We start from the raw sequence: 21108 nt of genomic DNA, 5'->3' as shown, positions 1-21108 counted from the left end.
ATATCATAAATGATTGATGGATGAATAAATGGGATGAGGGGAGAGTAATCCTGTGAAAGTGACACTACTGTACCCACTTTAGAGAGAAAAAAGAACCAGAGAGGTTGAGGAGCTTTCCCAAGTTAGCACAGACAGCAAATGGTGGATCTGGGATTCAGACAGAGGCCTCCTAGCAGAGCGCTCCATCGGGGGAATGGCTGTCAGTGCTGACACAGTGTCTTAATGAGAACCAGCATTTGCGTACCCGGTGGTCCTCAGTGTTTTCCCCTCACTGCTGAGTCTCCTTTCCTCTTCTCCCACTGCCCATGCACTGAAGTTCTTAAGAACAGAATTTTTACTCTGGATTTGATTGTTTCCTTCCAGGCTATTCTCAAGTTCTAAAATTCTGACATGCTAAGTATTGAGTGGGGCTCAGGGATCTGCACTTTAGCCATAGCGCTGAAATGAGAGCTCATGCAGAGGTCTGCAAAGCCACAAAACCTGGCCACCACAACCCCCAGCAAATGCCATCTTCCTTTCACTCTGCCTGCCTCATCTTGCTTGCCTTCCTCTCATTGGTAAAAACCTGCCCAGCACTGTTCAAGGGAGGAAGTTCATGTGGTGCTGCATTCATCACAGATAGCACCCCCCCCACAAACACATACACACACTCAAACACCTCCAAATGCAGTTTCAGGAGACACTGATAGCTGCCACCCATCATGACCACAGATTAGGAGTCTTCAGAATTAGGTAGAATTTGCCCAACAAAACCATTTGTTCTTGCTGCACATTAATGCTTCAGTGCCAGTGATAACATTCCTTCCAACTGGTAGTTCAGATGTTTCTTACAAACCTCCACATATGGGGAATGTGCTTCTCTGAATGTGCAGGCTATTCGTATTGATCCCAATTCATCTATTAGTACCTGCAGCTTTCACCCACGAGTCCTTGTTTGATCCCTAAAGTGCAAATATATCAAACCAAACCATTTTCCAAGTGGCAGCCCTTCAAATATGTGAAATCCACATGATTATTGGTCAGGTTATCTGGCGGCTTCCCTTCTCCAGACTGACTGTTACCAATTTTAAGCATGGTTCCTCTGACATGGCCAAAGTCCCTTCACCAACTCAGCTCTCAGTATTTACTCAATAAATATGTATTGCACATCTTTGGTTGCAAGGAGCTAAATGCTTCCCACAGAAAGAACTAGACATTCTGGTTTGGGTATCAGCTCCAGAGCTCAGTTCAGGGTGACCTAGGGAAATTGATCTCCTTAGAGACACCCTGAAAGGGTTTGTCTAGAATCCCTAAGTTCTAGTCCATGAGCTCACCTCTTCTCCATTTCTCGAATCTCTATGTCTTTTTTCTTTTCCCTTTGTCCCTGTATTACTGTGTTTTCCTCCCTGCCTTTCCAGCCCCTCTGGCTCTCTCTCTCTCATCTTGTGTGGTCTCTTTGTTTCACAGATTCCCTTTGTCTCCTGATATTTTTCTGTCTCCCTTTCTGTCCCTCAGCCTACCTCTGTTTCCCTGTGCCTTTCTCACCTTGAAGAAGAGTGTGTGAACAAGAGCTGTAGGAGGGAAAATCATCAAAACCAGGACAATGTGGCTCTGGGTGAAGTTCTCAGCAGCCGGTAGAAAGTTTTCAGTGAGCCAAATCCGGCTTCATTAACTGGCTCTCTGCACCAGATTCCCAGACCGTAGCCTCCTCCGCCAACCTAGCAGGTGACATAAGACATGGGAGGCCAAGAATACAAAAAAAGTTACTGTTCCAAGAGCTAATGGCCTATGAAATGAAAATGCTTGGCCCACCTCCTCTGAGTGACTACTGCACAGTTGGGTCCCACAGCTGGCCCAAGCCCATGCTGTGGGACAGCAGGAGGGAACCTGTCCCAGATCTGAGTCAACAGAGAAGACCAGGGGAGTCTGCCAAATCCAACTAGCTCAAGCCAACATTTTCCTTCACCAATGTCATCCAACCCTCCAAATATGCCCACAGTACAAGGTTCAAAGGACCCCAAAGAGTCAACAGGCCTGGGTTGGACTCACGGCTTTGCTACAAATTGACGGTGACCTTGCCTAACCCATGTCCCCTTTTGGGGCCACCATGTTCTCCTCTATAAAGAGTGAAGCACAAATTCCATCAACAAATTATAGAATTGCTTTAATTGACAGGTCGTTTCCCTATGACTTCGGCATCTGCTGCCTATCCATAAGCATGGATGGTGACTTGCCACGGGATGGAATGAAGCAAGAAATAAGTAAAGGAGAGTAAATGTATTTTTAAAAGGGCACATATTCCTCCATTCTTATAAAGAAATCTAGGTGGTTACACAGGAGCCGGAAGCTACAGTTTCCTCCTTTGTGCTAGGCAGACACCTGGTCTGCATAGTATGTCTCCAGATTCCTGCTTGACCTGTATGATAGTGTGCCAAATGCAACACTCTTGGTGCGCCCCTCCCCACCCCACTTCTGGCTCAAACTACTGACCTGCCCACAATTCCCTGCTCAGGAAACCAGCACTACCACCAACTTTTTTCAGGGAAGGCTTCCTATTGAGCCAAGAAGAAAATCCAAGGCAGGAGATGCCATCAGTAGGCCGATCGGTGTGGATCCTTGAGGTAACCTGGAGCAAAGGACTGAACAACGGAGAGAAGGATTAGTGAAGCCATGATGTGAATCTCCTCTAGATTTTGCGGTAGAGGCCATCAGGAGGCTTGGCCAGCCACTAACAGGAAAAGAACTGAGCAGAGAACGGGGACAAATGGAGATGCCTAGAGAGACACTGGTGAGAAAGACAGAGAATAGCAGTCCTTCACCCAGAGGGCCACTGGCAGCAGCCCAGGTAAGCAAAATTCCAACCAGCAGGGATCCTTACAATGGCCTATATCTTACGGCAGCCTGAAGAAGCATTTTCCTGGCAACAGAAAGAGTCTCACTAATACACAAGGATGAGGACATTCAAGCCCCAGGCACTGGCACCAAATCCCTTAAAAGTTTAAGCGTATAAGCAACCAGTGATACCATTGGTATGGCCTCTAGAAAAATACATGCAGTCATATCTTTGGGCAACCTAGAAAACTTTATAGCTTCTCCCAAAACCTATTAAATATTGGTTCAACAAATTTAAAGGAAACCATATAGATCATTAATTATATAGTTCAATGGCCCATTTTACAGTGAAGTGACTTTTCTTAGAAGAACACGTAGGCGAAAAGCTGTATTTCATATCTCATAAGGAACAGAGACATGTTTACCTTGTTTTTCATTAAGAGCTCCCCCTTGAGCCCTCCTAGCACATCCTTTTATTTGGGAAGTCGGGGCACAGTGAGATAAAGGGCAGTGTGCTCACATTCTGGAATCAGATGACAAACTCAGTTTTGTTGCATTGGCCAGTAATTCATATGCTGTCTTTACCAGATTAGTCTCCCCATCTGTCCATTCGGGCAATCCCAGTGAAAATACTCTACCTTCCTGACCTCTGGGAGGAGAAGAGGGAGGACACATGACCTTGGCCCAGCCAAGCATAGGACCCTATTCACCAAGCCACTGTTTTTGGTCCAGGGATGCGCATGTATCTGAGCAAAGCTAATCAGAATCATTCCTTGGGATTGTTTTGGGAGTGGAAGAAGAGGCCTAGCTTTTCAGGCCCCAGAGTTGGAACGTCTATGAAATGGAGCTCTACAGTAGCTGTCTACCCGTCAAGTGGGGATAGTCAGAGAAGCGATGAGGGAATGAATGAAATATCTTATGAGAGTTCCTAATGCTTGAGACCACAGTCAAGTGCATTCTTAGGTGTTGTCATTTATATGTTTCTCTTCCCTCTGTTAACTCCATGTCTCTCTCAAGTATGGAGGAGGGAAGGAGGAAGGGAGGAAGCCCTCTTGCTGCTTTGCTGAGCCAGAGGTTCTGTTCATTAAAATTGCAGGTCATGCTTTCACCAGACAGGTGAAGATCTCAAGTAGGAACAAAGACAAGGCACCTTCTGCCAGTTGCCAAGGAAGACAGGCAACCACATGTAGGGTGCCTGGGAAAATAGAATTTGATGTGATGCTAATGATTTGAGGCCTTTTAACATCATGCTGTGTGACTTGAATTTACCAGCAAGAGCCCAAGTCAGGTGAAATAGCTCTCAACTTCTCAACTACGTCATCTCTTTGGAGTTGAGGCTCTGTGATATGTAAATGACACATTTTGAGTCCCAACACCTCTGTTTTCTAGAGGTATGACCTTAAAAAAACTCCTTCAGCATCTCATCTGTTTTAAGGCAATAATAATGCCCAAGAACGCTCTGGTGAAGAGTGGGTACTGTACACAGCCCAGGCCTAGTGCAGAGCTGGCAAACATGACCATCAGTTCCTTCTCTGGGGGCCCGTGTCTCCTACCCGCCTGAATGTTCCAGAAGGCAAGGGCAATGTCTCAGTCACTTACTATTCACCTTTTCTGCACAGAGGAAGTGCCAAATAATTTTGTTTAGACTTTTAATGATGAAAATTGAGAGGAAGAAGCCAAGATGGAAAGAATAAAGGACAAAATGGTAAGAGGAACAACAAGGGAACATATTTTATAGCAAGTATTTTTGGCCATTTCATCATCACTGTGCTCGAGGAGAAAAAATATGTCAGATGGTTTTTTGGTCTATACTTATCCCCAGTCTCATCGAGTTGTGTACTTTAAATATGTACAGCTTTTTACATGTCAATCACACCCCAGTGAAGTGGTTTTAAAAAATACTGCTTTCTTTCCTCATAACAAAACAAATATTAAACAAAAGCCCTAAATAAGGCAACCAGCAAAAATAGAACTGCAATATGACAAGTGTGCATTTTTAGATATTTCTGCCAAAAGTGGAGGGAAACTGAGCAAAGCTACAGATGTGTCTGCCACATTTTTATGGCACTTGATAGAGCATACAGGGTTTTCTCAGGCATTGTTGGAGCTGTTCCCTCTCCCCCAAAAATAGAAATAAAATTATAGATCAGAGTGGGGACGCTCAGTTCATACAAGGTTATCAAAGCTTATTTTGTATTATAAATCTAAAACATGTTCAACCCCCCAAATTTGGCAACAACAACAACAACAACAACAAAAGGACGCAGAAGAAGGAAAAAATCATCCATATGTTTCTTCCTCAATGCCCACGCTGAGAGATTCATATGTTGATGTATTATTTCATGTCTTGGATTTTTAAGGCTTTTATATCATTACGATCACACTGAAACTCTACTCCTGTAACCTGCTGTTATCACTTCACTTTATAACCTAATTGGATTCTTTAGCTTCTGCACTTTTCACAAACATCAAGTGTACTGCAATATATTCAACCATTTTGCTGTAATGGAATACTGGTTATTTCCAAATGTTTACTGTTATACATAACTCTTGGATTCAAAACTTTGGGCAAAGAGCCATTGTCCGTTTTTGATAGTATTGAACATTTGCATGGTTTCCAAATTTGTAAAAACCTGAGGTATTATAGAGTCCAGTGACGCAGGGCTCCCTGTCAGCACAGAAGTCTACTGCCTCCTGCTTCAGGGCTGGGTTATTAACAGCAGCATCTGACGCTTTCTGTGGATCAAAGCTCTACCAGTGAGGGACATGGCCTCATCTCAGCCCTCCTTCCCACGAGAGGATAACGAAGCCAACCTCCCTGGGGACAATTGCAAATTCGGTCAGTTCTGCCCCTCCACAGGTGCCTGTAGTGAGTTTGAGGGTTTGGAGGCTGATGGAGCAAAGATGGGACCTTGATATGGCAGTATTACCCAACAAGCTTTATTGGGCAGCTCAGGTTCACTAGAGAGAAGCAGTCTGTCAAAGTGAGAGACCTTCCAGAGATAGTTGGTGCAAAAACTCTACTCAGAGAGTGAGGGAGTGTGGAGAGAGGGCTTAGTGTACAGGTGAGGCTATTCAGCAGCAAGGTGAGGATTCTTGGGATCAGAGAGCTCTGAAGGCCAGCAGCCGTTTAAGGTCTTTTGCATCTATCTTATTTATAGCCAGGCATTGCTGCAATTTCATGAGGGAGGTGAACCAGGCAGGCTCTAAATGGCTAAAAATGTGCTTATTTGGCCTATAGTCAAAATAATTGGTGTGTAAGAACTGGAATTTGGTACCAACAGGTTTTAAGTTACTAGGCTTAGCATGCTATAAAGAAGTTAACAATGCACCAGGGCCATTTTAAACCATTTATTTATCAGTGCCTCATATTCCAGGTTTCAGACAAATGATCTTTGTCCCTCATGATAAAGGACAGAAGGTCTTCCTGGAAATGTCTGTTCCTTGAGGCCAAGGATGGCCAACCAGAGATTACAACATGTGTTCTGTACTTAGCAGCCATGACGCAGGAACTCCTGTGAGATGGGCAATTTCCTCTTTTGGCGTGAGGATTAGGCTTGCTCTTTATCTGATTATATTTTAGTGGTCTTAAATCAGGGGAGATTACTTTTTCAAATGCCAATGCCCAGGCCCCACCCCAGACCGATAAACTCAGAACCTCTGAGGGTGGGACTTAGACATTGGCACCGTTTTAAAGTTCCCCAGGTGATTCCAACGTGCCCGCAGAATTGGACGGGTTGGGCTGCAGCAGAGCAGGTGATAGCACACTAGAACTTGAAGTCTGCCATCCTGGCTTTCTGACCCAGGTGAACTAGAACAGCCCACAGGATCCGTCTCTGCGTTTGAGCTGTACTGTCATCTGGCCGTGACTAACAGCAACTGGAGCAACAAAATATATACTTTTTAGAGCAGCCACAGAAAGTCCCTGAACAGAAAATTTAAAACTTTGAGCCGGAGACAATTTTTATGATGCTAATGAAATTTAAGCTTCAGGGTTCATGCTCCTTAGAAATATACATATATTTGCATACCTAATTTTGTAGTCAGAATTTTATATGCTTTAAAAAAAAAAATGACCAGCCCAAACTGTATAAACTTTAGACCCCATCCTTTTTTCAATCTTGCCAGTTTCTTTTTAAGTTCGACAGCATAATGTTCTTTCTTATGAAACACTTGGATCTTGTTAAAATGCAGGCTCTGACTCTACAGGTGAAGTGTGGGGCCTGGGGTTTTGCCTTCCTAACAAGCTCCCAGATGACACTGGTGCTGAGTTTCCTTGGAGCACGCTTTTGGCAGCCAGGTCTTGGGACAGTCCATAAAGCATCAGCCCGTACACTCAGCAAAGCTTGTCCTTTAACAGGCTCTGCATTTGAGATTACACACCACAAGGTAATCTCACTACCTGTGCAGCCACTGAGCATGGTCAACAACCAGTGTTCCTCGTCTAGAGCTGACCGTGTCTTCACTGCCTCCAAGCCACATTGGCCACATTCCCGCAACCCAGAGTCCCTTCGCTGTGAAGGTCTGTTTGCAATCACACGTGATGTGAATCCCTGCATGCATCAGGGTGCTTGGTTGAAAACAACAGAATTCACTTGATCTAGTGAAAGCAGGAAGGAAGTTATCATAGAGTACGAATTGCTTGTAGAAGTCCCATAATAAGCATCCATGCTATTCTAACAGGAGCAACTAAGCCAGGAGAAACAAAGGATTTTTTCTGTTGGAGACCTTGATAGCTCAGCTGCCCACCACTCAGCATTTATGATGCTAGAGACCAGAAGGTAAGTGCTCAGATCCTGCAGAGCCAAATGCTTCAGCCACCATGTGTGCCAAAAGATCCAATCCCCGAACCTCTGGCAGATGCCTCCCCTGGCTCATTTCCTTCTTCCAAGTCTGTAGCCTGCTTCATCTGCTTGATAGAGCCAAGGTCAAATGCATAACCTGGCCTTCATAGGAGTCTGAAAATGTGATGTGTAGGTACCTTTAGAACAGGGAGACAGGCTGGAAGGGGTTTAGAGTATATGCTACATGATCCAGGCTGCAGAATCGGGACACTCGACCAATGTTCTTCAACTAATGATGGGGGTAGTCTGACCTCATGTGCTTGCTCATGGCTCCTGATCTCCATAATAGTATCAGTTGAGACAGGCCTTTGACTCACTACAGGCTGACTCTGGCTCTACCTCCACATAACTATTCATCTCTGAAGTCATCACCCATGGGTCAGAGCCTCTGGGCCCCTTTAGTTCAAACTCCCAGAAAAGAGAAAGATTTTTCACTGGCTAGCTGATAAATTGATTCATCCTGGGTCAGCTGTTCCATACTGGCACTAGTGAGGTTGAAGTGGTAAAATCTGACTTCCTAAACCTGTTTCTTTTCCTGGGAAGGTAAATTTCTGGAAGAAGGAGACATTGAAGTAAGAAAATTACTCTGGAGCCTGTCAGCTTATAAATCTGAGCTAGGTTTTAAAGGTGGAACAGGCATTCTTAAAGAGAACAAAGGAGAAGACGTTTAGAGATGGAAGAGACAGGCTCGCAAAGGCACGGAGACAACCATTTATCATGGGTGTTGTGATGAACTGGGTCTTTGTTCCCTTCCATCTAGTTCCAAATATGCTTGCTAATATTTGCCTCTCTCAAAACTTTAAAAGCAAATATTAGCCCTCTTTCCAGTGCCTACACTCAACTTCTTTTAAAAAAATGTTTAACTCTTATCTCTCCCCTCATTCCCTTTATCTTTCTACTTCTTCCTAACCCTCTAACTATTCTATTCCTAGGCACATTACATAATTCCAGTAAGAGTTTTTGCATCTAGGGGACTTCTCAATTATAGCGAGAAGCAAATGGTATGATGTATGTGAACATACTGAGTGAACCACTACATAATGGAAGTGATTAAAATGGTGAAGATCGCTCTGGCTCCGATTTTTCCAAGGCATTAAAGGTGCCTCTTGACATCTCCTAATTAATCCCTGTGTGCGCCTTAGGCAGCAAGGGACACAATGTGAGATGTGGCTTGAGAGAGCGAGAGAGCGTCACTGCCTCTCCCTGTGCTGGATCAGCGAGTCTGCTCCGGAGCTCGGCCCAGATGCCCAGGCCCTTGCCTCTCAGCCCTCAGCAGGGCCTCAAGCACACTGAGGCTTTGCTCCTTGACAGCTGCAGCTGCTCACCAAAGAAAAACCTAAAATAAAATCTAGGCTAAATGGGGAGCCATTGTTGCACCTGCTTTTGGCTTCTGCTGAGGGTCAAGGGCAGTTAAAGCTGGAAGGACCTTAGATTCTCTGATCTAACCAAAACCCCAGCTGACCCATTCTCAGACAATGGCACCAGCAGCTCCTCAGTTACTCAGGCCGAATATCTGGTATCATTCTTATTTCTTTGCCCATCAGCAAGCCCTGTTAGCTCTACCTACAAATTATATCCCAAATGTAATGACTTATTGCAAATGTCATGGTTGCCCTCTGGTTCAAGTCAAGCCACCATCTTGCCTGGGATGTTGCAATGCCCTCCTAACTAGCCTCTCTGTTGATATGCTTGCCCCTCCCTGTAATCTATTTTCCAACAGAAGCTAGAGTGATCTTCTTAAGACAGAATTAGCTCAGAGTACCTTCTGCTTGGAACTCTGCAATGACACTCTACTGTAATGAGATTGAAATCCGTAATCCTTACCATAGTGGCCCCTGACTCTCTCTGATATTCCTCTAGCTCTCCGTCTTCCAAACACATTGTCTTCTTTCTCTTTCTCAGGTAGGCCAAGCTCACTGCAAACTCAGGCTTTTGTACTTTGAGCTTTTCTTTTTGCTCCAGCTAGCACAGGATAACACTCAGGGAAGTTGGGATGGATGGATGGATGGATGGATGCATTAATGGACAGAAAGTAAATTGAACTTCTACAACCTCCATAATTTTGTTTTCACAAATACCACTATCTATGGACTAAATTTTTGAGGTATTTGGATCAATAAAGCCAGAGAAAGTCAGAGGATTTGGAGAATCCGATTTTTAATAGTTCTGAGAATGAGAGGCCAGATGTCGAGCAGCCCCTCCACTGATCTGGTAGTTAGGGAGAAGACACTGAGATCTTGCTAACCAGAAACCAGAGCCTGCCTTGAGGGAAAGCGACTGTTAAAGCCACGGTAAGTCAAGACGGGCTCAGGGACATGGCTTTTCTCCCCAAACAGCACTCCGTTCCCTCTTAATGAGCCATTAGGTCACAGTCCTGACAATGATAGAGCTTCAGAGCCTCTAAGAAGCCATTATTCACTTCCCAATAAAGTAAGTAGGAAACTCTGATCTCATTCTGAGTTGCAGAAAGCAGCTCAACATGATAGATCATCTTGGGTTTTGGCTTCTACACTTTGTTATCGCATTCTCTTTCTTTAGGTTTAACTTATTTTAAACTGGAACTTCTCATTGCCTTCTCGCAGCACCTTGAGTTAGCTCATAGACTGGAGTGAATAGTCCAGGATCGTGGCAATTATTGGTTTCGACAAAAGCTAGCTAAGATCTTGCAAGCTCTCCCACCCCCAATGCTTCTCACTGTCCCTCCCCAAGTCACAGTGACTGTAGGAGACGATGCTAGATCTTCAGGATTGGAATCAGGGGAGTCCTTCAAATGGCAAGGCACCAGAGTTCCATATTACCAAACCAATTTCCTTTTTCTCCTTTGCACAAGGATATTCTTCTTTAACTTCCAAGAGTAGACAGGCAAACTGAGTGGGCTTTGAATTCTAATTCTACCACTGTCAAGCTGTGTGACCTTGGAATGGCCAGCTTCCCTCCCAGGAGGATACTAGTGGGGCTAGGGGGAAGAGACAGGAGAGACTATGTGAGAAGGCACATAACATGGTCCCTGGCACATAGCAGGTATTTTATTAATATAGCATTACCCCTCCCCTGATACCAGTCCTTCTTTCAAAACCCAAGCAAAAGTCCAAATGTGTGGTCAAGTATAAAAGAACAGATCTCCCATTCCTGAGACAGCTTTACTGTGAAATGAGCTATCATCATAGGCGGGGCTTTCTGTCATTCTTTTTCTAAGGCTAATAAGCAGTAATGTGTGAGCGCTATCACTCAGCAGCCAGTCTGCCCAAGTTCTAAGCTCTTGTTGAGACTTAACTGTCTGTCTAACCTATAACAAGTTATGTAACCTGCCTGTGTCTCAGTCTCCCTTCTGTAATAATAATACAACCATCCACAACAGATTGTTGTGAGTAGCCAAGTAAGTTCTATGCACCATGCTTAGAACAGTACCCAAGATGTAGTGAGCCCTGTATAAGCGTGAGTTACAATTATGTGACAACTTTACTACAAGAAGCTCTGCTTTATTGAAGTGCCTTCCTATTGTCCATCTCTCACTGGGATGATGATAACCCTTCTGTGGCCTGGGGTGTCAGCAACTTGAGGCAAATTCTCCCCTAGGTGGGGATGGGGTGGGGTTTAATGATGCAGTAAAAATTTCCCTCATCTGATCTCCCTCCCACATCTGGAGTTAGCACCACTCCCTCCCTCATAAAGAGTTGGCACCAAGGGTGAGAAAGAGGGGTTACAATAGAATAAAGAAGGGGGAAATTGAGGAAAGATCTCAAAGGGACTTGTGTTCCTATGCAAACATTTGTACCTACCCTCCCAAGTGGGTACCTAAGAAAGGAAGCGTGTCCCACAAAATGACCTCCTCTCTCAGCCAGAAGGTTGCAGGAATGGGCTGGGAGAGGTCCTGAGAAGCCCTGCCGGGCTACTGAAGCCCCAGAGAAATCAAGGAAACAACCCAGGAGCCCACAAAAGGCAACGTGAGGAGGGAAGACAGAGCCTGGTGGCCCAAATTTCCCTGACTCTCAGGACAAAGAGAAGAGCATTTGCTGCCCCCAGGCTGTAGAGACGATTCATCAAAGTCCTTTTGTGTGTGGGTTGTGGGGTTTCTGGGAGGTTGCAGATTGGGAGGTTGTGAATGGGGTTCATGGCAGTTGGAAGAATTACGGGGTTTTGACCAATGTGGAGAGGTTGAAATTTGAGGGGCTGCTCTGTTTGGTTGAGTTTGGGAGACTTCAGGATGGTGACTCCCACCCATGGGAGAGCTGTCCTTCACAGGATAGCTGCTGCTTTCAGGCCCCTCATTCCTTCACATACATGCTTTCTTCTTCATGAGCCACTTTCTCAAAGGCCCAAACCAGAGCCCTCCCATGCCCACTCCAGCACTTGCTTCTGGGCTCTAGACACTGTGTCCAATGGGTGTCCCTCAGCCAGGAGGCAGCCAGGCAGAGAGAAGTCCCACCTCTAAACAGAGTGCTCCCGGGCCTCCCTCAGGCACCTCCCCAGTCAGGAGCTGGGACACAGAGGGGATGAGGAAAAGGAAGCTTGGTGCCAACTGCCATGTTCTCACCACCAGCTGTGTGCTTGTGAGCAGGCCAGGCCCCTGTTCAGGGTCCTCAGTTTCTCCCTCTGCACCATGAACCTATTTGGACACAGGATGCAAAGCTTCTTGGGAGCACTAAGAGCCAATAACTTATTCAGTCACCCATTCAACTGCCACTTGGTCTTATCCTCACTGCCTTCCTGTCTCCTCTCCCTCCAACTCCTGCTCGTCCATGTGGTTGAGTCTGGGAGTGACCCACGGCTTATCCCTGACAAAGCATTTGGCCACACTAGATGCAGGAGAAGAGGTCCTGCTGGCTTCTGCCATCTCCTGCTGTCTGCGCTGTCTCCTCACCCCATTCAGCTGCAGCAGCAGCATCTGCAGAGGACGCTTTTAGAATGAGCCCTGGGAAGAGAAAGAAGATTGCATAATCGCTGTTTAATGAAGGAGAGAGAAGGAAAGGAAGCAAAGGAGATCTTGGCAAGGTTTTAATGAATTGTTGGAGGAAGAACTCTTGGTGCAGAGAATGGAGACAAGATCCTGGGCTTGGCTGATTTCTCATTTGCCAGGGAGCCATCGGTGCCCAAACAAGATTGATTGGTTGATTGAATCAATGACTCAGTTAAGTTAGATGGTTAGTCAATTCAATTGACCATTTGTTTGTATGATTTTTTTCAACCCCAACTCATTTATCAACTGAGTGGCTGGTTATTTCCCTAAATTGACTGAGTAAACAAGTCTAATCTTCTCAAGGGTGTGTTGAAATGTCACTGTCCCCTGGTTCCATGGGCTAAAAATGATGTCTCCCTCCTTAAAACTCCTATAATGGTGTCTAAGTACCTCTCTGGTCACTTGTCATTTCTCCCTTGGAGTCCACCTCCCTTCTTGGTCCAGAAGCTCCTTGACGGCAGGATCCATACCCAATTTATATCTGTCCCCTTGACAGCAACGTGTTATGACGTCAAGAACACGATACACATTTAATAAACAGCACCATGAATGAAAAGTACCACATGGGCACTGGGTGTGTGTATCCCTTTAGAAAATTGTTGAGCGACTACTTATTCATTTATTCAGCAATAAACACTGAGAAATCACTATGTGCCAGTTACCTCTCCAGGTACTGGGAATATAAGCAATGAATCAGAGAGACAAGACTCCTACCCATGGAGCTCACATGGTGGCCAACTGATTGTTTTTAAACACCAAACACCCCAGAGAACAAGTCGGTGGGTCACTGGGAAGAAAATTATATATTACATGACATCAGTTTGATTCTGGCAAACGCAATGACTCTCTTCAACCTTCTTAAGAATGGCAAAGCTGGTCCGAACTGGTTTCAAAACCTCTGTCATTTTCATGTATGAGACACTTTTAATTCCACTCACCTAACGATGTTTGCCATCAACTAGGTACAGGCCCCTAAACTCAGATGGCCGTGTGATGGCCGCTGTTCATTAAAGACCAGTTCTGGGTCAGGCACTGTGCCAGACACTCGTTACATAGGAGTTTGTTTCATCGTCAGGCCAACCGCGGGAGGAGCAGGAAAATGAGGCCTGAAGAAGTTCCATAACTTGTTCGTGGACTCAGCTTAGGGATGAAGGAGTCCAAGCCTGAAGGTCTTGGTTTAAAAATGGTCTTGCCATTAAACCTGGAAAAGAAAAAAAGTGCTAGATAGTACTATGGTGATTAGTAGAAATGTGAAGAACTTTTGTTTTTACCTTCTTTCAAGTTTTACTTTTAAAAATTATCTTCCGGGAGCATATATGAATTTGGAATTTTAAACACAGACGTTGCAGAGAAGTTTCGGCTATCCTGTAGTGGACTTCAGCGGGGTTCATACGTGAAAGAGCAATTTCTCAGGAAAGTGCTGCAAATGTGATCGTGCCTTAGATTTTTAAAAAATAACAGGGAAGACCATCACATTTATTTGGGAGTTTGGGGGCCCACAAGGGCTCAGGCCCTGGAAGTCACAAAGTTTCTAATAATGCCATAGAGTGTGTGAGTTAGAACTTGTCATGGGACACCCAACCTTGGACTGGTGGACAAAGTCTCACTTTTTTTAAAGTCTCACCTTGAATATCTCTCCCTGCGTACGCCAAGGACCAGGAAAAAAGCAAGCCACTGGCTCAGAGTGATGAAAAAAAAGGAATGAATTGAGTGCAGGAAGAGAAAACACAAAAATTAGGTTTGGACCTAGTTTCTGGTCCTGTGTGCTTGGGAACGAGTGTGGTCCCTGGGGAAGAGCACGGACCTGGGCTTCATAAACTAAACAGCCCTGGGGCTCAGTTTTCTCGTCTGTCTGATGGGAATAACTCTACCCTATTTCTCAGAATTCAACAAAGTGCCTAGGTTGCCTCGCACTGTACCTGGCACATCTGGGGAACTCATTACATTCTGTGCCTCCCAGCCAGCATGGCCACATCTGCAGTAAAGAACAGGGACGGGCACATACTGCTCCTCACATTTTTCTTATTCTTGTGTGGAAATTTCTGTCTCCCACAGCCTCTGAAAATAAAAGAGGTGCTTCTTGGAAGAAAACAACCTAGCACTGTTCTCACAACACCAGAAAAACCTCACTCCTTGAAACAAAAGGGAGGTGACAGCCCCTTTTTCTTCCAAGGCTAAAACACAAGTGCCTTCAGTGTGACGCATCAGACCTTGCAAAGTAGATTTTGTGAAGAACAAAATCTGGGAACAAAAAACCTTCTGGGAACAAAAATAAGGCCACGTACTCCTTGGACCCTAAAAGATGAACCTTAACTGTGTTTTACAGCTTCAAGTGATTCTCATTTCTGCTCTGGCGTTTTGCTCATCTCTTTAGAAAACATAAGCGCCTGTGAAGAGTTTCAAGTAACATCTTCCCCCAACCTCTCTGTGACTTGCCATTATGTTCTGTAAAAGAGCCAGGCCCCCCTGTCCCACGTGATGGAAGCCAGGAGCACAGACATGCTGGCGTGACAGCCAGAGAGACAAGTCCCCACATTAACAAGACACTTTCTCCAGAGACCCAAATGCTTGTTCCTGCCAGAATGATGCCTGAAAGGTGTGCCCTGCCCAGGGCCATCCTTCCCCACAAACACACCTCTCTCTTTGCACTTTGTCTAATAAGAAATCCTCCCTCCCCCAAGATCCCCACACATCCCACGTTCAACACGCACTGGACATTTGGCTATTCCACAAACAAGATGGACCGTTCTATACCACACTTTCCCACCTGCTGTCCTTCTGCTGAGAACACTTTCCTTCTCTTCCTAGTAAGCACCAGCTCCTCTTCCAAGACCCACCTCATCCATCACTCTTCTGGGAAACCTTTCTCCAAACCCTCGGGTCAAGTTAATTATTCCCCGCTCTAGGCTCCCACAACTGTTTGTTTTCTTATTTGAAATCTCAGCCTCATTATACACCATTCTGTTTAGAGAAGAGAAGATGAAGGAGAATGAGGGTGTTAAGGTTGATGTGGTGGAAAGCCTTCTCTTATCTTAAAACATTCTTCAATAGCAAGATTTTTCCCAAACGACCTTGGCCTTCTGCTTCTGCTCCTCCCACAGTGGTAGAGTGGGTTACGTGGTTGGAGGACAAGCCTAAAGAGGCTGGAGGTAGCCTATCAAAGGTCATGAACATCAGTCATTTGGTCTCCCCTTCCTTCTCCACGTGCACCTGTGGAAGCAGAGATCTGGGTGTCTGTCTCCTGTGCTGAACTCTCACCTTTCCACTCAGACGGGCCCTTCCAAGAGCTAGGCTGGAAGAACTAGCAAGCTCATTTTGACTCTCAAACTAAGCTACGCCTTCCAACCTAACCTTTATCATCAACACAGAGAGGTTCTGTTGCTCCATATGCTGTCTATTTTGTTTCACTTCACAGCTCGCTGAGAACCCACGTGGGGAAAGAAGGGTGCCATATTTTGCACGACCTAACAGAACTCTCACAATTAAATAGGTAAATGAGGGCCACAGACCATTGTGTGAATATACTTACCCAGAGTTTCTGTTTTGTTTACCAGTCTGGCATGCATCCCATTGTGTTGCATCTACTTGTGATGGGAAACACAGAAGAGATGGTTAGGAGTAAAGCTGATGATCCCAGGATGGAACTGGATGTAGGTGAGTAAGCAGCTCCTGAGCTTTTGAGATAGATCTGTGCTGTGGGTGTAGGAGACATGGGAGCCTTGTGGCAGCTGAGGTCGTGAGTAGGAAATAGAATTCCCTGTACGAAGGGGACGAAGACCTTTCCTCCAGTTCTGGGAGCAGCATGGCTTTGACCTGGAGGCTTCCTGGAGCACCTGCCGTTTCCCTGTGACTCAGCATGCTGTCAGAGGCTGCTTTCAGGAGGCCGTAGGTGGTGCCTGCTTCTCGGGCCTCACAAGGTAGATGCACTTCCCCCACGCTCCTTTCTCATCTATTCCCATGACAGTCCCCTGATGAGATTCAAGGCCACATCCTGGACACTTCAGCCAACCTCCTCAGCAAGTCACTGATTACTTTTCAAGGTCATTGCTGGCCTGTGCATGCAGCAGCCGTCTCCTCATCACCACTCCTCCCAACCAGAGCTATGCCCGTAGCCCTGTGTTCCTGTAATAGTTCTGATGGAATTAGCCAGTGTTTCAAAGTTATGTAAGCCTCTGTCAGTAACAGGCACCTGGCATAAAGACAATAGCTTAGGAGAAAGAAATTAAGAGAAAGAGAGAAAGGAAGTCATGGGGAAAAGGTAGAGAAATTAAAGAAAGTCAGAAAGAAAGACAAACTGAAAAAAGCAATTAGTAGGGAATCATACAATCAAAAGAACCAATACAGTGTCTTCTCTGTGACCCCAGAAGGTTGCCAGCCTTACCACCACCTCAAACGCTTTCCCCAGGCTCCCCTGGTGGTGCCTCCTCTTTCCCTTGTTTAAGAAGGAGCCACAAGCCTCAGCCCCATCCATTGTTTCTATGGAGGGCAAGACTTCAGCTCACTCCTCCAGCAAAGGAGAAGAATCCTGAGACTCTCCCATTTGCTTCATGCCCTCCCCCCAGAAGGAATAGCTCCTCTAATGGATAAGAATCTGGGCCCCGCTCATGTTTCACTGAAGGATGGCACCATTGTGTTAGCTGTCATTTAACTGTGGCTCAGCCTACCTCTCCTGCTCTTTCACTGCCTGACTCTGGGTTGCGAGACGGGTGCCCCCTGTACTCCCACTCTCCTGGGGTGAGCCCACCCGCTCAGGTTGTCCTTTGAGTGGACAGTGAAGGCTGTCCTGTGCTGCTGAGTTTATAAGGCAGTTTGGCAATACTACCTGTGGCCGCCTACTGGGAGTCACCTGAGCTAGAAGACCCGCCCCTCCCCAGAGGCAGGCTCCAAAATCTGGATTCTGGGAAGAAGTCATTCACCTACCTACTCAGTCTGGCTTCAAGACCACATTCTCCGACCTGGTCTCCTACGAAGCTAGTGCTGCAGGGCTAACTGGGCACTGCCTGGGCTCTACGACAACGCTTCTTTGGTCTTCATTCAGAAGGCTTCATGGGCGAGGCCTGAGAATGTGCATTTCTAGCTAGTTCCCAGGTGAGGCTGTTGCTGCTGGTCTGGGGACCACATTTTCAGAGCCATTGGATTCAACACAGGAAGGCAGAAAGGGCAAGTGATGCCTTCCATAATACTCACTGCATTTGGATTCCTTGGTGAATGGTATTTCCTCCCCGCCCCCCAACATTCCAGGAGGGCAGTGACCTTGTCTATCTTGTTGACAATTATGTCCCCAGTGCCTGGCACAGATGAGGAGTGCAATGATTTGTTAAACAGTTAGACCGAACACCTGCTCTTATTCATGGGACATCTCTGTCACACAAGAACACTTGGCCCTGCCCCAGGGCAGCAAGGGTTCATTCCATAGCATTCTCCTGGGAGGTGCACAGGCTATGGATCAACCAACTTCACATCACCTCCTCCCAAAGCTGCAGCCTGTGTTCATGGGCACCATTGCCCCAGTGCATTCATTTCCAATAAGACCTGCCCTGAATAAAAACCAGAAGGTAAGAGGGACAGCAGGAGGTATTCACTTGCTTAAACAGTCATGTAGGAGGGTCTGGGCAGTGCTTCCTGCTTCCAGCCCTTGGTGAGCAAACAGAGCTGTGCAGTAATTGTTATTAAAGCCGATGGCAATAACATGCCTTGTAAATGGTCTGCGGGGTTGCTAACACGCAGGAATGCCCTGATTGCTCATCACCTGGTCCTGGAATACGCTGGAATACAGCTCGAGCTGTGATGAAGGAATGATCTCAGAAATAAACCAGATTTGGAACAGGAAGCCACATCTATATTTCACGGGCCTGCTTCTGCAGGAATGCCTCAGTAATTGGTTTAAAAATATCCATGACATCTGTTGATTCTTCTACTTTTAAGAGTGACTTTTTATCTTTGTCTTTTTTTGCAAAAGATTATGCTGCAAAGCGGACAAAAGGGAGAAAATGTTGCAGCAGCTACATTTAAAAAGTCTTCGTCCCTCTGAAAACTCATAGCTCAGGTCAGACTGCATAAGGGCCAGCCTGGTCTCAGACAGAATCCTCGCTGCCTCAGACCCTGCGGGAACGCACAGCCTGTAAAAATCCCTGCAAATACAAGGTATGCCTAAGCGTGAGCACTCACTTGGTACATATGCCAAAAAGTTCACGTCATTGAAAGGTGGGTGTTTGGTCTTTAATTCATTTTTACATCTATATCCCAGAAAGCATGTCCTCCACTGTAAACACACCAAGCCACAACTGCATTTATCCATAGCATTATCAGCCGGGAAGTCCTCCTGAAAAGCTTACCATTGCTCTCTGGCTGCAGTCAAGTCAGAGGTAAAATGGGGATTATAACAACCTACCCACAAAAATTGTTATGAGAATTAAAGGAGAAACTGTGGCAAATATTTAGATAGATAAACAAGGACTCTATAAATATTACTATTGTTGTTATTACTGCCCATATGATGGAATAACATTCAAGGCCCACAGCATCAGTGAGACTTGTCAGGGAAATAAGTTTGGGAACCTGAGGCTCAGTCCCTCCCCGACACCCAGCTGATGGTACAGCTGTGTGTGCATCCTTGCAGCTTTCCTGTGAATGCTTGTATAATGTCCACCTGGGATGCTTTCTTCTCTTCCCACTCCACCTATTTTCTCCTTGTCTGAAATAAAGTGCAGGTGTGGCCATCTCGTTGACCCCCCACCCCTCTCTCCCAACCCAGAGCCTATGATCTCTTTGAGCTCCATCACAAGGCCCAAGACACAGTGGATGGGCCTCGCCTGTTTATAGAACTGTCTCTGCCTCTAGACTGCGAGCATCCTCAGGTATGAACCTGATATTATTAGTTATCTAATTTGGAACAAATACATGTGACGAGTCAGAATTAAGAGAGTGTCAGTCGCTTGTCTCTTTCCCTAATTTCTTAAAATTCCAAACAGGTGGAATTCCCAGTGGCCAGAGGAGAATGCATTTTGGAATAAATATGAGTGAGCATTGGGGATAGAGTGATAAGTGAATAGGCTTTGAAGTCCGTCCTGGATCCTGAATCTGGTTGTGTCACTTACTAGCTGTGCGACTTTGTTCATGTTACTTAACTTCTCTGGGCCTCTTTTCTCATCAAAAAAGTGTGCATAACTCACAGTGTGGCAGAAAGATAAAATGGGTGCTAAGGACTGAATTGTGTCCCCTCTCAAATCCATGTGTTGAAGCCCTAACCCCAATGTGACTGGTATTTGGTGATGGGGCTTTTAGGAGATGATTGAGGTTAAATGAGGTCATAAGGGTGGGGCCCTAATCCAGTGGGATTGGTGACCTTATAAGAAGAAGAGACATATATATCTCCTTCTTTGACAGCCAGCGGTAAAACCGAGTGTCAACAGCTTTTCTTAACCTTTTCTCCCCAAGTCCTTTTAGTGATTGTATATGGTATTAATTCCTTTTACTAAACTACTCTGTACTTGTAATGCTCAGAGAAGCCTCTGGTTTCCAGATGGACAGACTAGAGTCATCTTCTCAGCTCTCAGCTTTGCCATGGGAGAGGGTTTTCCCTTGAATTAGTCACTTCCCTTCTCTGGGCCTCAGTTTTCTGATTTATCAGATGAGGGGACCGGACTTCACTATATCTAAGATCCCTTCCAGCTCTAGCATGCTCTGAATTGATTTTTATTATTTAAAAATAAAAAATAAAAACCATTCTCACTAGACAAGTATTTTCTGGCCTCTTTCCTACTCCCCATGCCCCAAAGCCAAAGGGGCTTTGTTTACCTGGCAATCCCAGGTTCCACCCTGAGAAACAACCATCACTGGGGCAATCGTATTGAGAGCCATGAAAGATCAGCAAATGCCAGATACACTCATAGGTGCCAGTGCAGCGAGATTCCATTCCCTAGAAATTCACACAATATCCAAAAACATTTTAGTCAATGATTACATGTCTAATGCTTTCTGCCCTGTAAAAGCAAATAAATTCCTCTGGACTTGTTCTTAACATGCTCCAGAAGGATCTGTGCAGGACCAGGCAGAATGTTGGAGTAACCTGGAAAACTGTGCATTGCAAATATTTCTTACTTTACTGCTGGCAGAATGTTGTATGCAGAGGAATCAGAGTCTGTGGACTACCTGAATGAGCTGTGAGCCCTGCTGTATTAGTCAACTCAAGCTGCTATAACAAATACCATCTGTCTCATCCCAGCTGCAACCCAGAACCCAATGCAAACACCACGGGCGTATTTATTAAATATAAGAGGAAAAAATGAGGGGTCCATGAGTTTAGGACTGGATAATTTAATGAACCTCACCGAGCCTCAATTTCCTTGATAACAGCTACCTTACAGTGCTTTTACAAAGGTTAAACAGAGTTGCACATGGAAGGGATTAATTAGTAATAAAGAAGGATAGCCAGGGGTAGGGGAAGGGCTTGTACTTTTTGTAAGATAACCAGATCTGATTTTTTCTCTAGCAGTG

Source organism: Desmodus rotundus, chromosome 8, assembly GCF_022682495.2.
Source record: "Desmodus rotundus isolate HL8 chromosome 8, HLdesRot8A.1, whole genome shotgun sequence".
In the NCBI taxonomy this organism is placed as follows: domain Eukaryota; kingdom Metazoa; phylum Chordata; class Mammalia; order Chiroptera; family Phyllostomidae; genus Desmodus; species Desmodus rotundus.
The sequence above is the reverse complement of the archived record's forward strand: the minus strand, read 5'-3'. Positions refer to the sequence as shown.